This window comes from Capricornis sumatraensis, chromosome 2, assembly GCF_032405125.1.
Source record: "Capricornis sumatraensis isolate serow.1 chromosome 2, serow.2, whole genome shotgun sequence".
Taxonomy (NCBI): domain Eukaryota; kingdom Metazoa; phylum Chordata; class Mammalia; order Artiodactyla; family Bovidae; genus Capricornis; species Capricornis sumatraensis.
Window position 1 is genome coordinate 219,335,400 of NC_091070.1, and position 22,267 is coordinate 219,357,666.

Below are 22,267 nucleotides of genomic sequence, written 5' to 3' on the forward strand. Positions count from 1 at the left end.
TACCCACTCCAATATTCTTGGCTTCCCTTGTGACTCAGCTGGTAAAAAATCCGCCTGCAACGCGGGAGACCTGGCTTTGATCCCTGGGTCAGGAAGATTCCCCTGGAGAAGGGATAGGCTACCCACTCCAGTATTCTGGCCTGGAAAATCCCATGGACTGTATGGTCCACAGGATCGAGGAGTCAGACACGGCTGAGTGACTTTGACTTTCTTTTCACTTGCTCTGCAGTCCTCTTGCCTGGAGAATCCCACGGACAGAGGAGCCTGGCGGGCTGCAGTCCGTGTGGTCCCAGAGAGTTGGACACAGCTGAGCGCTCCTGCAAGGGGCACAACATGGCACTCTGATACATCCACACGCTGTGAAATCATCGCCCGGTCACACTAATGAACTCGTCCACCTCCCCACGTGGTTACCTTCTGTGTGTGGTGACACAGCTGAGATCCAGTCTCTCGGGAAATTCCCAGTACATGGGGCTGTGTTATAACTGGGTCACCGCTTCGCGTGCTGGATCTCTAGGACTTATTCATGCGCGTCACAGAAGCTTGGTGCCTTTGACCAGTGCACTGCTGGCGTGAACGTAAATGAGTGCAGCCGCTGGGGAAGACAGGATGGGAAGACGGTGAAAACCAGAACTGCCATACGATCCGGCTGTCCCGGTTTAGGGTATTTATCAGAGAGAAGTAAAATCATTTCTTGAAGGCTCAATTTTTGAATCAGTTTTGAAGAAACATCTATATCCCAATATTCACTGTAGAATTATTCACAACAGCCAGGATGTGGACACTGCCGGGGTCCGTCGGTGGACACCGGGATGAAGAGGTGCTGTGCATACATGATGGAATATTGTTCAGCCTTAAACAAGACAAAGCGGGAAGTCCTGCTGTTTTCAACATCATGGATAAACTTGGGGGTGTCGTGCTAAGTGCGATAATGAAAGTTGCTCAGTCGTGTCCCACTATGGACTATAGAGTCCACGAAATTCTCCAGGCCAGAACACTGGAATGGGCAGTCTTCCCCTTCTCCAGGGGATCTTCCCAGCCCAGGGATCGAACCCAGGTCTCCCGCATTGCAGGTGGGCTCTTTACCAGCTGAGCCACCAGGGAAGCCCAAGAATACTGGAGCGGGTAGCCTGTCCCGTCTCCAGCGGATCTTCCTGACCCAGGAATCAGACCAGGGTCTCCTGCGTTGCAGGCGGATTCTTTCCCAGCTGAGCTATCAGGGAGGCCTAAGTGAGATAAGGCAGCTACAGAAAGAAACAGTGCATGATCGCACTTACCTGTGGAATCTTAAACAAGCTGAGCTCAGAACCGAAGGGCAGGACGGTGGCTGCCAGAGGCAGGGAGGTTGGGGGCGGGGAAGCGGGGAGAAGTCCACCTGTTTTTAGCAGAGTCTGGAGTTCTTAAGCTGCTTTAGGTCGTTTTGTGAACAAAGCCGGGGGAGCCGTACCAGCCAAGCGTCAGGCGAGTAGAAGCGCCCGAGAGCTCACCTGAGTCCAGCAAACCCGGCCGCCCCTCCCCTGCAACATGGTCTCAGGGGCTGGAGGGCTCAGAGGGGTGTGAAGCCCCCACGTGAGCCCCTCTGGGTGGGCAGCCCCCTGGGAGGTGGCGGAGCTGCTTGAGACTGGAGAGACCGTCCTGTGGGCCGAGCCCAGGGCTCTGGTGCCCCGCTCTGTTGGGGGCCCTTTATGAGAAGCTGTTGGGGACCCCCGAGGAGAGGGACCCCGCCTCCTGAGCTGCACCCTGTGGGGAGGGGCGTACCAATAATGAGGGACAGCACCGGGAAGTCAGGGACACCCAGTAAGCAGGCCACCTGCATGCGCCCAGGGTCAGCCCCGGGCCCTTTGGACACAGGGGTCTGCCCACCCTCTGGGGGGTTTAGCCGGGCCCCCGACTCAGCCCTCAGGCTGCCTCCCCTGGGCGGGGGTGCTGTGTGTGCGGGGCCCATCCAAGCACTGTGGCGGGGTGCAGAGCTCTCGGGGACGGAGTGGACATGGCCCAGGACCCACACGGGTCTGAGGGTCGCCTGCACCGCCTCTTCCGGAATCTATGCACTGGAGGGAGCCCATCCCTTCCCTCTGCTCCTGGCTCCCCTGGGCCCTGCCTGGGGTCCCGTGCCCCTCGCGGCGCCTTGCTTGTTGGACCGTGAGCCCCTAGAGCAGGGCTGTGACCTCCCCTCTTCCCAAGTCAGGGGGATCCCTCGCACTGACTGCTGGCCCACCTCACAGAACACGGCCCCCCTCCCCCGGAAGTCATCTGGGCCCTCACTGAGGGTCATCACCTGTGAGCTGGGGGATGCAGGCCTCAAGATGAGCTCCCGGCGGGCTCCCAACTCCCATTACTCAGCACCCCAGAGCTCAGAAGACAGAGCCAGGGGGTGACCCCAAAATGGGCCGCCCCTAACTGGAGTGAGACAAGTCGGAAGGGGTGCCTTAATGCACTATTTTCTGCCCAGTGACGCAGAAAAGCATTCTGGCTCCCACATCTTAGGGGCTCAGAACTCTAGTCTGCCAGGCTCAAGAGGAAAGACACGGCCTCTGTGATTCTCAGCGGGGGTTCCTCAGACCCCCACGGCCCGAGGCCCCTTGCGTCGCTGCCCAGGCTCTGAGGAGGCTCCAAGGCAGCGTGAGTGGGCAGGCGAGGTGGCCCCTTAAGAAGGCAGCACGCCATTCCCTCACTGCAGGACTTATCAGTGCTTCTGAGGAGTTAATGCGCCCTGGGATTCTCCCAGAAGGGGTGGAGCTTGTAGGTTTCAGGAAGTAATTTCTCCAGGGAAACATCCTCAGGAAGCGCTTTGTGGCCTGTGCTTTGTGGGACCCAGTTTGGGAAAACCTGCCCTACTGGCTGGTCTGCAAACAGCTGCTGAGACAGAGCAGGGGGTCCAAGTAGGACAAGGCACATGAACAGGAACAGGGCTTCCGGGGGTCCTGGGCTGCAGCCCCTCATCTTGTGGGCTGCCCCCCGCCCTGTTTGCCCCCACTTCTCACTCCCTGCCTCAGGCTTGAATTAAACAACTTCCCCTTCTTCCCTAGTGGCCCCGAATCTCCCCAGAATCGTTGCCCTCCACCCCCTTCTGGACACCCAGAGGCCAGAGCCCCCAGCGCACTGCTCAGGGTGCCGGGCACGCCTGGCGCTTTGCAGTCGTGGGATCGCGTGAATGTCTGTGCTCTGCCTGCCCCTCCTGCTGGCCTGTCAGCAGGGCCCTGACCACGCACCTGGCAGGCTGGCGGGCCTGCTCTGAGGTGGGCAGAGCGCAGAGCTGCACCTGGGGCCTTCCATGTGCCAGGCCCACGGCCCAGACCCGGCTACCCTCCAGGGCTCAGCGTGCCAGGTGAGCAGTGTGGACCTCCCAGGGGACACCAGGGAGGGGGGCGGCAGCAGACAGGGCTGAGACGGGGGTGGGCACACATCAGAACTCTGGCTGTGCCCCCTGCCACCCTCACGCCAGCCTGGGACCATAGGCAGTGTTCTGCCCATCTTGGAGCTCAGAGAGGCCGTGCCAGCCTCAGCCCCTGGCTCTGGCACCCTCGCGGCTCATCTCGGCCTGGGTGGCTGGGTGTGCGTGTGGGAACTGGCCCCTGGGCAATTCCTTGGTGGGAGGAACAGGGTCCTGGGGAAGGCCGGAAGCTCCCTCTTTGCTCGTGGCTGCTCGCTGGCGTCTGCCCAGCTCCCGCAGCGAGGAGTAAGTAAATCATCTTGTCGTGGTGACTTAAACTGCACACAAGCAGGATGGGGACTCTGGTTGCTGTGTTTGACCGGGAGGGTCTCCTTAGAGGTGACCCAGACCATCAGGGAAGGTGGGCCGGGAGGCACCGGGTGTGGTGGCCAGGGGGACACCCCCCCGACCATTCATGCCCTCAAGGGCCTGCAAAGCAGTGGCTTTGAGTCTCAGCTCATCCCGGTGGCCAGGCACTGCAACCCTGCCTCTCCTTGTCCTTGTGACCCCAGGTCCCGGAGTGGGACCTGTTTTGTCCCCAGGGTGCTGGCCTTGGGTAGGTGGCTGTGAGCCGTGCCAAGTCAACCACCCCCAAGCCCCTGGGCCTGAAACAGGAGCTGCGGTCCAGAACCTGGTGTCGGCCCTGGGGGGCTTGCTCTCTGTCTCTCTGTTCTCACCTTGGGGACCTGACTCAAAGGCAGGCTGCTGGGGATGTGTGACGGCAAGGTGGCTGCCAGGGGGCACGGCCAGGCCAGTGGTGCCCCACCCCGTCCTCCCGCTCCGGGTTGCCGTGACTGGAAGGTGTGGGAGCCATCTGGCCTCCGGGAGCTCACGTGTGCCAGGGGCTCACGTGTGCCAGGGGCTCACGTGTGCCAGGGGCATGGGCTTCAGTCTCAGGTCCCCCGTTGCTCCCTGGGTGACCCTGGAGGGCGGCTCCGTGTCAGTGGAGCCGTCTCCTCCCCATAAGCTGGAGAAGCCAGCGGGGGTGCTTGAGCAGAGGAACTGGCGCAGACCTGGCGGGCAGGAGGGGCTGGTGAACGCTGCTTCTGTGAAAGAGGTGAACTCCACCCAGGAAGTCCTCCCGAGGCCGCTCTGGAGCCCTTCCTCCCTGCTGTTCAGACTGCCCTGCACGCTCAGCAGGTGGCCCAGGGGCCAGCCAGCCCTCCAGGGTGACGAGCACTGGGGCGGGGGAGAGCAGCCCGAGTTCTGTTCCTAAGGCCCCAGGTAGGGCTCAGGTGTAGCCCGTCCCAACCCCGAGGGCGCCCGGGGGCGGACATGGTGCAGACCCACCTGGGGCGACACAAGAGGGATGGGGCGGGGGTGCCGCTGGTGCAGCACCTTGGGAAGCAGAGGCCTCTGAAAACAGGCAGGAACCCCTGCCTTCCGCCCGGGGGCCTGCCCCAGGTAGCCCACCCGCGTCGCCAGCAGGAAGGCGTCCTCAGTGCCCTTCTTCCTCCCATCCTCCTAAAGCCATCAGAGCGGGCGCTCCCTGGAAACCGGTCAAGGAATAGCTAGAGAGGGTGGAGCAGGGGACGGGATGGGCCCCCACTCTGGTGCCCGCCTGCAACCTCAGACATGACCTGACTTGCAAGTAAGTTCTTTGCAAACATAATTATTAGTGGTTAAGGGTCTTGGATAAATTGTTTTAGGTTTAGGTGGGTCTTAAAACCAAGACCAGTGTCCTTATGGAGCAGGAGGGGACACAGAGGAGAGGGGTCGTGTGAAGACGGAGGCAACGACTTGGGGGATGTGGCCGCAGCCAAGGAACCACCAGCAGCTGGAAGGGGCAGGAAGGACCCTCCCTTGAAGCCTTAGGAGAGAGAATGAACGCTGGACTGGACTCCAGGACGGAGGGAATAACCTCCTGGTGTTTCAAGGTGTCCAGTTGGTGGTGACCTGTTACCATCGCCCCAGGACACTCATAGAGGGGAGTCTGCATAGAGGGTGAGGGGCCAGATAGGAAGAAGCCAGGCCAGGGCAGACAGGATGGTGCAGTTGTAAAGGTGGGTCCCATTCAGCAGATGCACCCGCTGATACGGGGCAGAGAGGAGGGCCCCTCTGCAGAGCCGGAAAGCTCAAGGCCGGACCACTGCTGGGAGTGCAAACTACCTAGGGAGATCAACCCAAGAGAGGATTAAAAGACATCAGTGCTAAAAAGAGCAACAGAGTGGAAGATCCACCGTGGGGATGCCCTCAGAGGTGTAAGCAAAGGTTGACAGGGAGGAAGAGAAGGTGCCAGCTCTTGGGGCAGAGCGAGAGGGACCAGGGAGGAGCTGCTCTCTGCTCATCAAGACACAGCCACACGGCATCCTGGCTGAGAGGGAGGGGCGCCTGGACTCTGGCTGTGTGGCCTCGGGCAGGTTACTTGTCCTCTCTGTGCCTAGACTCTCATCTGTAAAGGGATAAAAGTAACTGTCCTTCAGGCTTGTTGCGAGGAGTAAATAAAATACATGCCTAAGAAGCTCAGAACAGTTCCTGATGAATGGAAACAGTCAATGTCAGCTCTTTGTTATGAAAATAGAAACAGAAGCCAAAGATAAGCTGGAAGAAAATTCCCCAGGCTTCAGAGAGACCGTGCGTGGAGGTCTGAAAAGCACAACCCTGGTGGAAGAGAAACACGCGGAAACAGAAATGGATTTGGGTATGTCTACCCTATGCAATACCACAGAGCTGTAAAGAGAAAGCTAAGTGCTCATACTGACCTGGGAGACACCTACAAAATATGCTGGTAATGGGTTAAAACAAGCGGCAGAGGAAGTGCAGCAGGGCAGCCGATTCGTTAAAAATCCTGGTCTTCCTGTCTCCTGCTGGACAGACACCGGGACACCCCCAAGAAGTTGGGGGGGGGTGTGAAGGCACAGAGCTGGGAGCAGGGAGCAAAGAGCCTCGTTTCTGCAGCACCCGGCGGCCCAGGATCACCTCATGTGATACTTGACAGCCTGGAAGGGCGTGGGGGGCGAGCATTACAGAAAGGCCGAGCAAGCTCCAGAGCTCTCAGGGTGGCTGAAGGCTGACTTGGGTCCTTCTGTGCCTGCTCGCTGTACCAGCCCACCAGGAGGCCCAGAGTTCCCTGGGGTCCAGTACTGGGTGGGTTGGGGCACCCAGGGGCCAGGGCTGACTTCGTAGCCAGGCAACACTGATGACTTCTAAGCTGGTGGATGACACGGAGAAAAACAAATGCCCCATCCGATCCCATCTCTGCATCTTTGACAGAAAACATCTTCAGTTGCCAGGCAACAGCTGGGTGCCTGCACAGTTAGAAGGCAGAGCCAGCCCGGCTCCCTCCCTGGACGCTGGCTTTCCCATGCCCTCCCCTGCCCCTCCTGAGTTGCTGACCTGGGTGGCTGAGTGTGGCCGTGTCCCTGGGCCTCTGCCAAACATGCAGAGGCTGTCGGGAGAGTGGCTGTCCCTCCCTCAACTCCACTCTCATCACAGCGCCTCCGTCAGCCGCCCCTTGGGAGGTGCACCCTGAATTGTGCATTTCTTATTGACCTTTCCGAACCACTTTGCCTTTCTTTGCATTTTGTGTGATGCCATCACTTGTTGACAGGAAGATGGCCTTCAGGGTGCAGGGGCAGGGGTCAGAGGGGACAAGAGAACTTTCTGTGTGTGCCCGTGTGTGGATGTGTGTGCGTGTGCACAGTATGTGCTGCCCGTGTGTGGATGTGTGTGTGTGCACAGTATGTGTGTGTGTGTGCACAGTATGTGCTGCCCATGTGTGGATGTGTGTGTGTGTGCACAGTATGTGCGTGTGTGTGCACAGTATGTGTGTATGTGCACAGTATGTGCATGTGCACAGTATGTGTGTGTGTGTGCACAGTATGTGCATGCCCGTATGTGGATGTGTGTGTGTGCACAGTATGTGCGTGTGTGTGTGTGTGCACAGTATGTGTGTGCACAGTATGTGCGTGTGTGCGTGTGTGCACAGTATGTGCATGTGTGCGCGTGTGCACAGTATGTGTGTGCGTGTGTGTGTGTGTGCACAGTATGTGCTGCCCATGTGTGGATGTGTGTGTGTGCAAGTATGTGCGTGTGTGTGCACAGTATGTGTGTGTGTGCACAGTATGTGATGCCCGTGTGTGGATGTGTGTGTGTGTGCAAGTATGTGCGTGTGTGTGCACAGTATGTGTGTGTGTGCACAGTATGTGATGCCCGTGTGTGGATGTGTGTGTGTGTGCACAGTATGTGTGTGTGTGTGCACAGTATGTGTGTGTGTGCACAGTATGTGATGCCCGTGTGTGGATGTGTGTGTGTGTGCAAGTATGTGCGTGTGTGTGCACAGTATGTGTGTGTGTGCACAGTATGTGTGTGTGTGTGCACAGTATGTGCGTGTGTGTGCACAGTATGTGCATGCCCGTATGTGGATGTATGTGTGTGTGCACAGTATGTGCGTGCCCGTGTGTGGATGTATGTGCATGTGCACAGTATGTGTGTGTGCACAGTATGTGCGCGCGTGTGTGTGTGCGCACAGTATGTGCATGTGTGCATGTGTGTGTGTGTGCACAGTATGTGCGTGCCCGTGTGTGGATGTATGTGTGTGCACAGTATGTGCGTGTGTGCACAGTATGTGTGTGTGCACAGTATGTGCATGTGTGTGTGTGTGTGTGCTTGTGTGTGTGCGTGTGTGCGTGTGCATGGAGACTGGATCTGTAAAGCAGACCCAGGTGGAGCTGGGCTGGCTGAGCCTCGGGAGGGCCTCCTGCCTCCCCTCTGGCCCCCGCTCCCCCATGGCCCTGGGAGACAGTTGGAGATCCTTTGGTCTTGTCCCGTCTCTTCGTTTCACGGATGGAGAAGCTGGCCCCACATGGGGAAGTTCAGGGTCCTAGCACTCACTGGGGCAGAGCTGTGTGGGCAATCAGGGGTCCAGTGTGTCCTGGGGGGACCTGGGGAGGATTCAAGGTTCTTTTTGGGGAGAAAGAGTCACCCTGACATGAGGACTCTCCCCAAAGACCAGGCCAAGCCTTTCTGGGAAGAGTTGCCCGTTTGTGTCTGGAGAACAAGGCACTCCCTTCCCTCCCCACGGCAGGCGAGGGCCAAAGCAGAAGTGCGCTGGTGTGGCGTGGTGATCAGGAACAGTGAGGTCGAGCCGACATGGCAGCGTTGACTGTGGAAGAGTCAGAAGTTTCCTTCACTGTTTCTCCCTCCCAGAGTTGGAGAGGGCTCAGGTCAGAGTGCCTGGTGACTTGGAAGCTGGGCGCTGTGTCCTGGCAATGTGCCCCAGCACCTCTGCACGAGCTGTGCCCCGCCTCTCCAGGGGTACCCTTCTCCTGTCCCTCCTGGGGAGCTAGCTCAAGTCCTCCAAAGTGAAAGTGAAAGTCACTCTAGTGTCCGACTCTTTGCGACCCAATGGACCAATGGAATTCTCCAGGCCAGAATACTGGAGTGGGTAGCTTTTCCCTTCTCCAGGGGATCTCCCCGACCCAGGGATCAGACCCAGGTCTCCCACATTGCAGGCGGATTCTTTACCAGCTGAGCCAAAAGGGAAGCCCAAGAATACTGGCGTGGGTAGCCTAGCCCTTCTCCAGCGGATCTTCCTGACCTAGGAGTTGAACCGGGGTCTCCCGCATTGCAGGCGGCTCCTTCACCGGCTGAGCTACCAGGGAAGCCCCAGTCCTCCGGGGCCTGACCCAATCCTCCCCCTATCTTTCTCGGCTCCCCTGGGCGGCTCCATGCCATGCAGCACAACTCTGTCCCCCAGCACTTCTTGAACTAGCTGCTGCTCTGTGAGGATGCTTTCCCGTGTGTATACAGCTGTTTGGAGAATCTGGGTACAGAGAATTGTTATTGCCTCTACACACTGTGGTTGTTCAGTTGCTCAGCTGTGTCCAACCCTGCAAGCCCGTGGACTTCCCTGCCCTTCACCATCTCCCGGAGTTTGCTCAGACTCATGTCCACTGAGTTGATGATGCCATCCAACCACCTTATCCTCTGTCTCTCCTTTCTCCTCCTGCCCTTATGTTTTTAGACACTGGATCCTGAAAACAGTTTCCTGGGTGAGCTGGGTGGGTCCAGGGGAGGCATGGCGGGTGGGTGTACAATCTTCAGCAGCTTCAGGGCACCAGCAAGTTCAGGCCTCCAGCCTGCAGGAGGTCTTGCCGGGGCTCCGCGGGAGAGCTCAGAGGAGCCCCGTGTGGGGCGAGGCACTGCAGCGCGGTTGCTCAGGTCCTCCTTCCCCTGCATGCTCTGCCTGCTGGCCACGAGGAGGTGTTTCCAGGTTCCCGCTCTGACCGTGGCACGTGGCTGCCCTCTGGAACACACGTCTCCCTCCACCCCAATCCCGCCCACCTTCGGGCTCCCCACCGAGCCACCCCTTCTCCAGGGGCCTCTCCCCAGACTATGTGCACCCGGCCTCATCCTGCCTGTGGCTCCCAGACGTGGTGGCCCAAACCCGCTGACTGCGGCAGCCAGCCGTCCACGCCGGACATCTGGACACAGGGCCTGGAGGGTGAGGCGCCCTGTGTTAGTGTTCCCCTCTGGACAGACAGACCAGGACATCCGCGGATGACGCTTTGCTCCTGTCCAGGGGTTGACTGTCTTCCTGTAGGCCCCTTCCTGCCCCCATCCAGGCCAGCCCCTCTGCTGTGCCCCCCCATGTTCAGGCCAGCTTGTTGAAGTGCAGGTGCCCAGGCCCTGCTTTGGGGCTTCTGTGATCTGGCAGGGACACCTGGGCAGTGATGTGGTCACTGCTCTGAACAGAGTAGCTCCCCTGGCGGTCCTGGCCCGCAGGCAGCCCCATCACAGCCTGCGGTGGACCCTGCCCTGCGTATCCTTGGACCGGAGCCCACGTGCCTCCAGATGGGGGCCTGGTGTGCTCTGGCCGAATGGATGCAGGATGCACCGGGTTAGCGAGAGTTTAAGTCATAGGGATGGTTTGATGACCCCGACTTGATTTCCATTTCTCACCGCAAGGCTGCTCCAGGCTCTTCCTTTTTCAAATAACCGTCTAAGTTGGTGCGGTGAACACCCTTCCGAACACCCGTGAGCCTCCTGAGCACGTGCTCAGGCCTCACGCTCCCACCCAGCATCGTAAGCCCACCCTCAGCCCCGTGTGCCCAGTCACTCAGTAGGGTCCCACTCTGCGACCCCAGAGACTGTGGCCCACCAGACTCCTCTGTCCACGGGATTTCCTAGGCAAGAATACTGGAGTGGGATTGCCATTTCCTTCTCCAACCCTTGACCCTGAGCTCTGGCTTTCAGGGCAGTCTTGGGGGGGCACCCGGAGCAAAAGTTGAGGTGCAGAGAGGAAATCAGGTTCCCCTGGAGAAGTTTCTATGGAGAGGAGACATCCAAGCCAGGGGGGTTCAACTTTTTGCAGAAAGCTGGATAGGAGCATAGCCTCTCCTTGCAAGTCCTGGCCATTAGGAGGCGGCCTGCAGGCTGGGCTAGGATAGGCTGATGTCCCGCCAGGCCTGCCAGCCAAAGGAGAGGGCTGTATCCATGCCTTTTCATATTTTGTGACCTGGTGAAGCTGACCTGCCCCTGTTCTGCTCTGAATGAGGTGTTCTTAAGAGGGGGATGTCAGCAGGTGAGGACCAACAAGGGGTCGGTGTGGGAAGGACCAGAAGGAAGCCCCGAATGGTGGCGTCATGATCAGTGTCTGTGTGGCTGACACGTGTTGAGTGCACACGAGTCTGTTTTTATCTCCGAGGTAGGTTGCTGTCACCTCTGTTTCAAAGATTGGACGCTGAGACTCAGACAGGTTGTGTAATTTTCCCAGAACTGCACAGATGCTAAGGAGCAGAGTCAGAACTTGAGCCCAGGCAGGCCAATCGTAGAGCCTGGTACCTGCTATGCAGATGCTGGGGTGATGGTTCCAGAATCAGAAGGAGTCTGGTCCAAGGAGGAAAGCGGGGACCCTGCGAGGAGGGCCAGAGCAGGGCGAAGCATCTCACAGCTGGGAAAGTGCTGTGGCCAGCCCCCTCGTTTCAGCTACATTGAAGAGGGGACTCTTGCTAGGTCACCTGGCAGTAGTGGCTGCGCCTGGCAGGCACCTGGGTCTCCGGAGCTCCACATGGCCCCCATGAGGCCCCCACACAGCGAGATCCCAGCTCCGCAGCCCAGGCTGCTCGGTGTCTGTTTGCTCATGAAAGCTGCGGAGTAGGCAGTCCCTGAGGTGTGATTAACTCCTGGAGCGATTGAAAACGTGAGCTATCCCAAGCGGTCGTGGTTTCCTCACGTGGGGCTTGCGCTCAACAAGGCAAGTGGTTCCAGGGACAGTTCCCTGGCAGACACCTGCAAGGAGCCGGAGGAGCATTCATCCAGGCCAGACCTGTGTCCACTTCTGCTCCAGGTCATCAGAGGACTCCGCCATCCCAAACTAGACTGCACACCCTGTCCAGCTTTTGTGGACTTGGCAATGGGACCCAAGAGGGCATTTCTGGAGAACTTCCCAAAGGAGCCATCCAGCCAGGTGGAAGCCCAGGCCCCCACGGCCCATCCGCTGCCGACCTCCTTTGAGAACTTAGCAGTCAACACTTGGGGGTGTGGTGGGCTGGATGTGGGGGTGGGACTGGGAGTCTCTGTGATGTCACACAGATTTCTTTGCAAACCCCACCCTACCTGGGATTCTCAAAAGCAAGGGCAGAGATGACTTCACCCATGCCGTGGGTTGCACTGTGGCTCCCCACGAAAGACGTTTCTACACTGTAGTCCCTGGAACCTGTAAATGTTGTCTTCTTTGGAAAAGGGTCTTCACAGAAGTAATTGAGGATCTTGAGATGAGAGTGTCCTCAAGTACCCGGCTGAGCCCTCAATCCAAGGACAACTGACCTCGTAGGAGAAAGAGGAGGTTTGGACAGAAGTGGGAAGACAGAGGCGTGAGTCAGGGGCTGTGGGCCCCAGGCAGAGCAGGAAGCCACGTGGCTGTAGATTCTCCCCTGGATGCCTGAGGAGAGTGTGACCTTCCTGGATTTCCGATTTCTGGCCTCCAGAATGGTGAGGTGATAAACTTCTGTTGTTTGAAGCCAACCAGTTTGTGGGAATTTGTTGTAACTGCTGCGGGAAGCTAATGCGATCCACATACTGGATGTTTATAAATACTGGATGTTTATACAGATTGCTTCATCTGCTACTGAAGTTATAGCATGCTTAGTGTCCTTTTGAAGACTTTCATCTTGAGACAATTGTAGGTTCACACGCAGTTTCAGGAGACAATGCAGAAAGCCCCCCTGCTTTCCCCTAAAGGTGACGGCCTGGGTGACTAGGATATGGCATCATAGCCACCCCACTGACAGAACACCCAGTGATGCACACTCACCAGTGTTTCGTACCTACCAGCCCCATGAGTGTATTTCCTTTGATGAATTTAATCACATGTGTAAGTTCCTGAATCCCCCGGCGCAGTGAGACACGGGGCAGCCCTGTCACAGTCCCCCTGGGACTGTGAGGCTTCTGCAGCCTCCCAATTCGTCCTGCTCCCTAAGCTCCATCACTACTAATCTGCTGTCTCTGTAATCTCATCATTGCAAGCAGGTTGAATACTATGTCACCTTTCGAGACTGGCTTTCTCCCCTCGTCGTAATTCCTCTTGATCCTGCCCTGTGGCTGAGGGTACCAGGAATGTGTTGCTTTTCACTCCCAAGTAGTGTTCCATGGGGGTGTGGACCACTAGTTTCTTTGTTTTTTTGGTGATATTTGTGACAATTAGGCTTTATCTTATTTTGGGAGGGGCACTGATTGTTTATCCACTCACCCGTTGAAGGACACGTGGGTTATTTCCGGGGTTTGGCTATCGTGAGGAAAGCTGCTATGAACACCACGGGATTTTGTGTGAATATCTCATTTCTCTGGGGTAAATGCCCAGGAGTAGAGTTGCTGGGTTACCTGGTGATGGCGTGTCTACTTTGGTAAGAAACCGCGTCCCCACCAGCAGCACACAGGGTTCCTCTGCGTCCTCGCCCACGTTGGGGGTAATTCTCACTTTCGTCATTCTGGCGGACACTTGGGGAGTGAAGCCTCTCTGCAGCTGTAATCTAATTCGCTTTTGAAGAATGGCGCTCCCCCGTTAGGCTGCCGGCCTTTTGGCAGGAGGAACTGTGGGTGGCTCGTTTTCCTGGCCATGGCACCCACTGCGTCCAGCTCAGATTATCCGGTGCTTGTGTTTAATGTCAGCGTTTAATGGTTCAACAGGGCCATGCTGGAGGAGCCCGCAGGCCCCTCAGGCTCACTAGTAGGGTCTGTGTCTTGAGGATGTGCCCTGAGCCATTGCCACCAGCAGCTGTGAAGCAAGTGACAGCCGGTAAGGCCACGAGACCTGGGGTGGGAGGGGCAGGCAGGTGCCAGGTGCCCTGGGAACCATCTCAGCTTGTCCTCACAGGGGAGGCACAGATTAACTGAGTTGTGGCTTACACACTTGAGCAGCTTTCAGTGAAGTTAATGAGAAAAAAGTGCAGCTTCAGATGCTAAAATGCGGGGCGGTCACCCTGTGGGGACCAGAGCGCAGGGCAGGGCTGGCTGGACCCCCAAGCCCGTGTGCAGGCGCCATGTCCTTGCTCCAGTCTTCATCCCGGGACTCTCCTGACTGCTCCCCTCAAGGGCGGATTTCCAGCCCACCATTTGTCAGCTCCTCTTCTTTATGGACAGGTTTTAGGGCTACTCATTTCCTGAAATTTTAGGCTGCATCTGGACCTTTTGATATGTAGCCTTTAAATAATTTTTCAGCTCAACCTAGACAGCACATTAAAAAGCAGACACATTGCTTTGCCAACAAAGGTCCATCTAGTCAAGGCTATGGTTTTTCCAGTGCTCATGTATGGATGCGAGAGTTGGACTGTGAAGAAAGCTGAGTGCCAAAGAATTGATGCTTTTGAACTGTGGTGTTGGAGAAGACTCTTGAGAGTCCCTTGGACTGCAAGGAGATCCAACCAGTTCATTCTAAAGGAGATCGGTCCTGGGTGTTCTTTGGAAGGAATGATGTGAAAGCTGAAGCTCCAGTACTTTGGCCACCTCATGCAAAGAGTGGACTCATTGGAAAAGACCCTGATGCTGGGAGGGACTGGGGGCAGGAGGAGAAGGGGACGACCGAGGATGAGATGGCTGGATGGCATCTCTGACTTAATGGACATGAGTTTGAGCAAGCTCCGGGAGATGGTGATGGACAGGGAAGCCTGGCGTGCTGCATGGGGTCGCAAGGAGTGGCTAAGCTGAACTGAACTAAAGAATTTTTCAATAAAACAGTATTTTTAAAGTTTAATCTACATGTCTTGAATTATTTAGAAATGTGCTTATAAATTTCCAAAAAGTACATTGCTTTTATAATAGATTTCTAACTTAATTGAATTATGGTCAGAGAAAGTATTCTGTTTGAAACTGATATTTAAGAAGTCTTTGAAATTTGCCCTGGTATCTGGTCAAGTCTCATAAATAATGCATACCTACTTGAGAAGAGTATATATTTTCCAGTTGTTGGGTGGAGAGTCACTGGTGAATAATGGTAAAAGTTCAGTTCACCAGGAAGACAACGTTTCTAAACAAAATGGACCTGAACTTTTACCGTTATTCACCAGTGACTCTTTCATTTTCATAATATTTTAGCCTTCAGATCTATTTTTCCATGTCTGTGGCTAATATTGGTGTGATATACTTCTTTTGGAACTTTTTAAATTTACGAAAATCTTAAATACTTTTAGACAAACTGTAAGTGGATTGAAATAAAAAAGTCAAATCTGACCGCTTCTGAGCTGTTGAATTTTGTCCGTTTTGCTGGTAAATTTTGGGTTGTTTTTCCCTCTTATTTTGTGGTTTCTCTTTCTCCTGCATTTCTCACGCTCTCTCCAGCCTCCTTTTGAATCGATTTCAAGTTTACAGTCCCCGTCCCCTCCTCTGTGTCTTGAACTCTACCAAGCTATAACCTCTTTTGTCCCTCTGGTGGTTACCCTTAGAATTTAACCTACAAACTGAACTTGGAACCTGGACTCGGTGGAAACCTCTTCCCCTCTTCTAAACAATCCAAGACACTTAACTATTTTGCATTTCATCTTGGGCTTCCCAGGTGATGCTAGTGATAAAGAACCTGCCTGCTAATGTAGCAGACGTAAGAGACACAGGTTCAATCGATGCGTCAGGAAGATCCCCTGGAGGAGGGCGTGGCAACTCACTCCAGTATTCTGGCCTGGAGAACCCCCATAGATAGAGGAACCTGGCGAGCTATGTTCCATAGTGTTGCAAGACTGAAGAGACCTAGCACGCACGCAGATTTAATTGTGTATTGCTGACAGTGTTATTGAGCTTCATGTTTTATTTCTGTCTCCCACCTAATTAGGATTTATTGTGACGATTTTAATGCCAGTGAGAATTTAGACTTGCTACATTTTAGTCTTTCCTCACCCCTTCTCCATGCCACCCAGGACCTCCATTCTGGAATGTTTTCCTTGACAGCTTCAGCAGGGATGCGTCTGTGGGTGGTAGACTCTGGTGGTTTCTGCATGTCCTGAGACCCTGGAGCCCAGGATGCGAGCTAGTGCCGCGAGACTCACAGTAGCCATACACGCGAGAGACGCCCGCCCCGGACGACTCACCGTAGGAAGAAACGTGAGCTAGGCCAGGGTCCCCTTCCCTCGGATTATCTCTGTGGCTTGATGGGCAGCAGAGGATGCCAGCTCTGGGTATGGGTCTCTGCCACCCCCTGTGAGTGGACGGGGCTGGGCTGCAGGAAGAAGAGCTGTGACCTGGCTGTCCTGCGGTGTGGAGCCCTCTCCACCCCCAGGGGGGTTTGTCTTTCCCTGTCTTCACCCTGGGACTAGTCCCCTCCATCCAGTGGCCCCTGCAGGTCCAGCGTCCAAGTTTGCCAGGTCTCCAGCACAAAGGAGCAGGCTGGTCCAGCCCTGGTCCAGAGGGGACTTGGCAGGCCTGACCTCCTACCACCCTCACTGTTACCTCCTCTCTGAACCTCCTCTCCTCCCACTCCTGGTGGTGAAACCCTGCGCGTGGAACCCGGGTTTCCATCGTTTCTGCCCTTCTTGAAGATGTCAGCAAATACAATGCAGACACCAAAGCAAAGAGCTGCTTGAGTTTTTGAGATCCGTATAAACTCATTGTCTCCCCCCGAAGCAGGCTGTCATTTTCCCTTACTTAAAGAGGGTTGAGTTATGGAATATAAATTGGAAAAGAAGTTTATCTCTGATGAATGAGGTTTGGCTGGTGTGAATAATTGCTATATAGGAAAAGAATTTTAACCTCCTTTGTGCCTCCTGGCAAATCCTGCTGATTTAGGAGGATGAAGGAAAATTTCAAGATAATTGGGCTCATGGAAAATGGACTTGGTCAGCACAACAGGCTGAAAGTCAAGAAAGGAGGTGTGTTCCTGGCTTTACCACGGACTCTCTGGGGTCATGAGTTCATAATTTCTGTTGCTACCCTGAAACTCTCATGAGCCATGAGAAACACGTCTCAAAATAGCTCTGCTCGTACTGAGAACCGAACCATGGCTACCTGGGGCCTTGGTCCAGTTTCAGGCAGGAGGGCTTCACTCTGCTGCAGAGGAGCCGAAGGGCTCTGCACATGGGTTTGAGAGCCAAGTCTGCTCCAGCTCCAGGGCCTCGGTCAGGCCACCCACCCTGAACCTGAATCCACTTCAAAACACCCATTTGTAATAGAAACACCTTCGTTTTATGAGACATAAAAATTTCTCATTTGGAATAAATTGAGGAGGATACATAGTGAAGTGGATAAAGGGATATGCTCTCTGCAGGCAGCTTAATGGACACATGGCTCAGCCATGTTTAGAGCAGATACTTCTAGCTGGAGTACCGTGGAAAAGTGCCCACACCTCCATGTCGGGAGTGTGGGACCACACGATGGATGTCTCTTTGCAGCCTCCACCCACGTGGAGCAAGAGGTCCTTGCCAGGGCCCCGAGTCTCCATGTCCCCTTCTAGGTGCCCCCCCGACCCTACCTCCTCAAAGGTAACCACTGTCTTGCCTTTAAACATTTTTACCCGCTGTATAGCTGACGCTGCACACTGCATATTCTTGCAACTCTAGTGCTTTGTAAGGGGCATTTTTGTTGGTGAGCTGTGGCTATGCTGTGTGGAGCAGTGGTTCACCCCTGTGTTTGTCGGTAAAATGGATGCGCTAATCCTCAAGGGGGGTTCCGGTGAGGACAGGACGAGGTGGGCCACGGAGGCCCGAGAGGAGGGCGCATGGAGACTGTTGCTCCGACACAGCACCCGGGACCCTCCTTCCCCTAATAGCACGGACCCTGGGGTTGAAGGCTCAGCGTTCAGGATTCGGACACTCAGTCGCTTCCTGCGTTTTCACTGATTTGTCAGTGAACTCGGAGCCGAGTTTGCCAGCAGCTGAGGAGACTCTGGGGGAATGTCCTGGACCCCCTGACCCGCAGGGTTTTCGGAGCCTCTGGTCAGGCTGTTCCTCCCCTGACCTCCCCTTGCCCACCAAGCTCAGTGCCTCCTGGTGAGTGCGGCAGGCTTCCCTCCCACCTCCCTCCCCGCCCCTTGGGAAAGAAAGCGCAGAGAGGAGGCCCTGTGAGCTCCTGGGAGGACACGATCCAGAGTCTTTGATCCAGTGACTTTGAACGTGATGCTGAGCCCGGTGGGGACCAGCTACGTCTTACCCCAAATTCCAGACAAGAACAGGAGGCCGGCCAGGCGGCTTGCGGCACGCCGGGTAGGGGCTCAGCCGCCGGCTCTGCGCGGAGGGTGCAGTGGAAGACTTCGCGCCCTTCCGGGCGGGGAACGTAGAGGGCCCGGCAGGGGCCATACATTTCCTCCCCGCTTCCCCTCGCGGCAGGCCTGCTCTGCTATGTGTCCAGTGGGAATTCTTTTCATTATCTTCCCTCTCAACTTAATTAATCCACGTTCCGTAATGAACCTTGAAATTCCTATTAAACACATCATTACTGATCAGCGCAGGGCTGGTGGGGGCTGGCAGGGGCTTCCTACAGCTGCGCAGGGTGTTTGGCTGTGCAGGGCTGTCTTGTCTGAACCAGGCTCCTGGGGCTGGGTGGGGCTCGGGAGTGGTCCTGGCGCCCCACCTCTTCCTGGGAAAGTCAGGAGTGACCCGTGGGGTTGTCGCCCCCTGGGTGTGATGTTTACCAGCCTTGCCCACAGGGCTGGCGACTCCACCTGGCCGAGGCCTCCTGCTGGGCTTGGTGGGATGGGGTGGGTCAGGATCCCGCCTCCATCTCAGGAAGATGCTGTCTCACGACTGGTCTGGGTGACATGACGAACAGTGACAAGCAGTGAGGGTGGACCCCCAGAGTGACCCCTCTGAGACTCGGTTTGGGGGACTGGCAGGACAAATTTGCATTTACACGTCTCCCCGCTCTTTCCCTGGAGAAGGAAATGGCAACCCGCTCCAGTATTCTTGCCTGGAAATTCCCAGGGATGGAAGAGCCCTGTGGGCTACAAACCATGGGGGTCACCAGAGTCAGACACAACTGAGCGACTTCACTTCACTTCCACTGTTTCGCACGAGGCCGCCCACTGACACTGTGGGGTTTCCACAGACAGGATTTCCTACGCCTGGGTTTTGGCCCACCCTGGACGGAGCAGGTGGGCATCAAGTTAGACTCCTCTGTGCAGTTCTGGGCCCCCGCTCAGCCCTGCCCGCCTCCTGCCTGGGCCCAGGGTCCCAGCTGTGACCTGCAGTGCCAAGAACAGCTGCTCCTCAAGGCCTATTCACCCCTTCCCACGTCTTCCCTGGATCACGCCACCCGATCCTGAGAGAGACCAGCTCATCCCCTTCTTCTCCCTACAGTGTGGGAGCCCCGGGTTCAATCCCTGGGTCGGGAAGATCCCCTGGAGGTGGGCATGGCTACCCACTCCAGTGTTCTTGCCTGGAGAATCCCATGGACAGAGGAGCCTGGTGGGATACTGTCCATGGGGCTGCAAAGCGTCGGACACGACTGAGCTGCTGTTTCAGTCTCAAGCACAGCTGTGACCTTGGCCCTTGAGGTGCCCGGGGCCCTCTCACCCTTGGCCTGTGGGCTCCTCTTGTATTCTCTCTCCTCCCTCCTCCCACTCCGCTCCGTTAGTTTCCTCTCACAGAGGAAGTGGAAGCTTCCAGAGGCTCCTTCACGCTCCCTTCCTGACCTGGGGCCTCCAGCCCACGCCCTCTCGTCACAGTGTCCCTAAGCCTCTGCCTCTGCGGTCCTCCTGGGCGTGGCCACCTCCTGGGTTATAAGGTCATGCCCGTCTGCACACACACTGTCCCGCTCTCTCCCCGGGAAAACGCCCTCACCCCACCTTGCCCTCTGGCTCCATCCTGTCTCTCTTTCCGCACCCAGCCCCTGCTCAGCGGGGCCTCTGTCCCATCCCTGCAGAAGCGGTTCTGCCCGGGGATGAAAGCCAGAGACCTTCCCGGCCGTGCTGGCTGCTAGGGCTCGTCCTCCAGGGTCTGCCCTGAGGCCTGCCCTTTGCCATCCTACTTACTAACTACCCCCGAGCGGCCCCTGTGGTTCTGAGACAGCCTTCTATCTTGAAATCTTCAACCGAACCAGCTCTGCAGAGCGCCTTTGCCTTGTGGGGTCACGTGTTCACAGGCTCCAGGGGTTCCGATGTGGGCCTTCTGGGGGGCCAACACTCTGCTGACCGTAGAGTCGGGGCAGGAGAGACAGACGGGCACGTGTGCGGTGCTGGAAGGCCGGTGTGAGAACCACCTCTGCAGTGGAGCGGGGGTGAGCTTCGTGTCAGGGTGTGTCCCCCACTTCCCGCGGCTGTCCCACGCTCAAAAGTCATCTTCCTCTCTCCAGGTCTCCACTTCCCTTCACCACTGACCATAGGCGCTGGTTCTGGACGGGGCAGTGGCTACTGGGGGTGTTAACCCTCTTTCCCACCCTTCGGAGGAGCCCCCGGCCCTCGCAAGACCCCCGTCCCCGCCAGCGCACTGCGTCAACACCACAGTCCTCAGTGGAGAGGGGAGCGGCACTGACTTCCTTCTGCGCGGCTTTGCACTACGGGGGGCACTGTGGGTCAGAAGTCACCGGTCACTCCAGGCTGTCACCGTCTTCCCTCCCTGATCGTCTCAGGACGTGGGCTGGACTCTCTGGGTGTCTAGCTGATCAGCTGGGAAGGGGTCTTCGCTTCCTGAGAGGTTAAAATGCATCCCCTGTGGCCACGGAGAGCAAAGGCTAATCAATCCAGGGCCCAGCCACCACGGACGGAGGGCCACTGGCCGCTGGATCCGACAGCTACTGCTTTACAAGGTGATACTGAAGAAGAGCGGTGATTTTATGAAAGTCAGCGAGTGAAGACTCTGATCAGGTGTGCAGGCAAGTTTTAAGGAGAACCCCTCTCTGGAAGGGAAGGGAATTTGTTACAACTAAAAAAGAGTTTCAAAACATTCTTGCATGTGGGTCAGCCTACCCCTTGCACTTTCTTCAAAAGGGTGGATGAGAGGACCCCAGGAGACAGCAGGACCCTGGCACCGTCCTGAGTAAACTGGCCAGCTCATTTAAGCGCCTGAATGCTGTAGTTTGATCTGTCTCAGTGAACACACACACACACACACACACACACACACTCACACACATGCACACACGCACACACGTGCACACACACACACGCACACACAAGCACACGCACATGCATGCACACAGGCACGCACATACATGCACACACACACATACATGCACACACACACACACCCATGCAGGCAGGGTGTTTCCCACCAACTTGCAAGCACCTTCATAGCTCAGGAGACCGATACAGTCTTCTGGTCCAAAGTCCGATGTTCTGAATTAGATCTGGACGAGGAGTGTCTGCAGGCTCTTCTGGAAGCTGGAGCCGAGGGAGCGTCTCCTCTTTGGAAGGGTGTTCAGGCCTCTGCCCGCCTCGGAGCTGTGTCTCAGAAGTCATCACAGCTCCAGAGGAAAGCCAAGCTCCAGGGCTGCTGACTGACGATGCGCAGGCAGCCAGGGGTGCCTCCTCATTGGACGGTTCGCCTCTGCTGTGTGCCTGGAGAACAGGAAAGCCACGGTTTCTCTGTATGTGGGATGGAATGGGTCACCGCCGGCTGGCCTCTGTGGGTGCCAAGACGCTCCGGCTCCACAGCCTGTGGCTCTCGCCATGCTCGTCGTGTCAAACAGTGGAGCGCAGACTTCAGCATTGTGTCCATGAACGTGAGGGCCGTGCGCCCAGGGTCACAGACGCAGGCAGCAGGGGAGATGGAATCCAGCTTGTCTTCACTTTCTAACAAGGAAGCACATAGGTCTCACATGGGCCGAAAAGCTCTTTGTGTGTTTTATACTGAAACTTTATGTTGGCTAAACTGTAGATGTATATGAATATTTTAGCAAAAGTTCATTTCAGTTCAGTCGCTTAGTCGTGTCTGACTCTTTGCAACCCCATGGACTGCAGCACGCCAGGCTTCCCGGTCCATCACCAACTCCCGGAGTCTACTCAAACTCATGTCCATCAAGTCAGTGATGCCATCCAACCATCTCATTCTCTGTCGTCCCCTTCTCCTCCTGCCCTCAATCTTTCCCAGCATCAGGGTCTTTTCCAATGAGTCAGCTCTTTGTATCATGTGACCAAAGTATTAGAGTTTCAGCTTCAGCATCAGTCCTTCCAATGAATATTCAGGACTGATTTCCTTCAGGATGGACTGGTTGGATCTCTTGCAGTTCAAGGGACTCTCAAGAGTCTTCTGCAACACCACAGTTCAAAAGCATCAGTTCTTTGGCACTCAGCTTTCTTTATAGTCCAAGTCTTACATCCATACATGACTGCTGGGAAAACCATAGCTTTGACTAGATGGACCTTTGTTGGCAAAGTAATGTCTCTGCTTTTTAATATGCTGTCCAGGTTGGTCATAGCTTTTCTTCCAAGGAGCAAGTGTCTTTTAATTTCATGGCTGCAGTCACCATCTGCAGTGATTC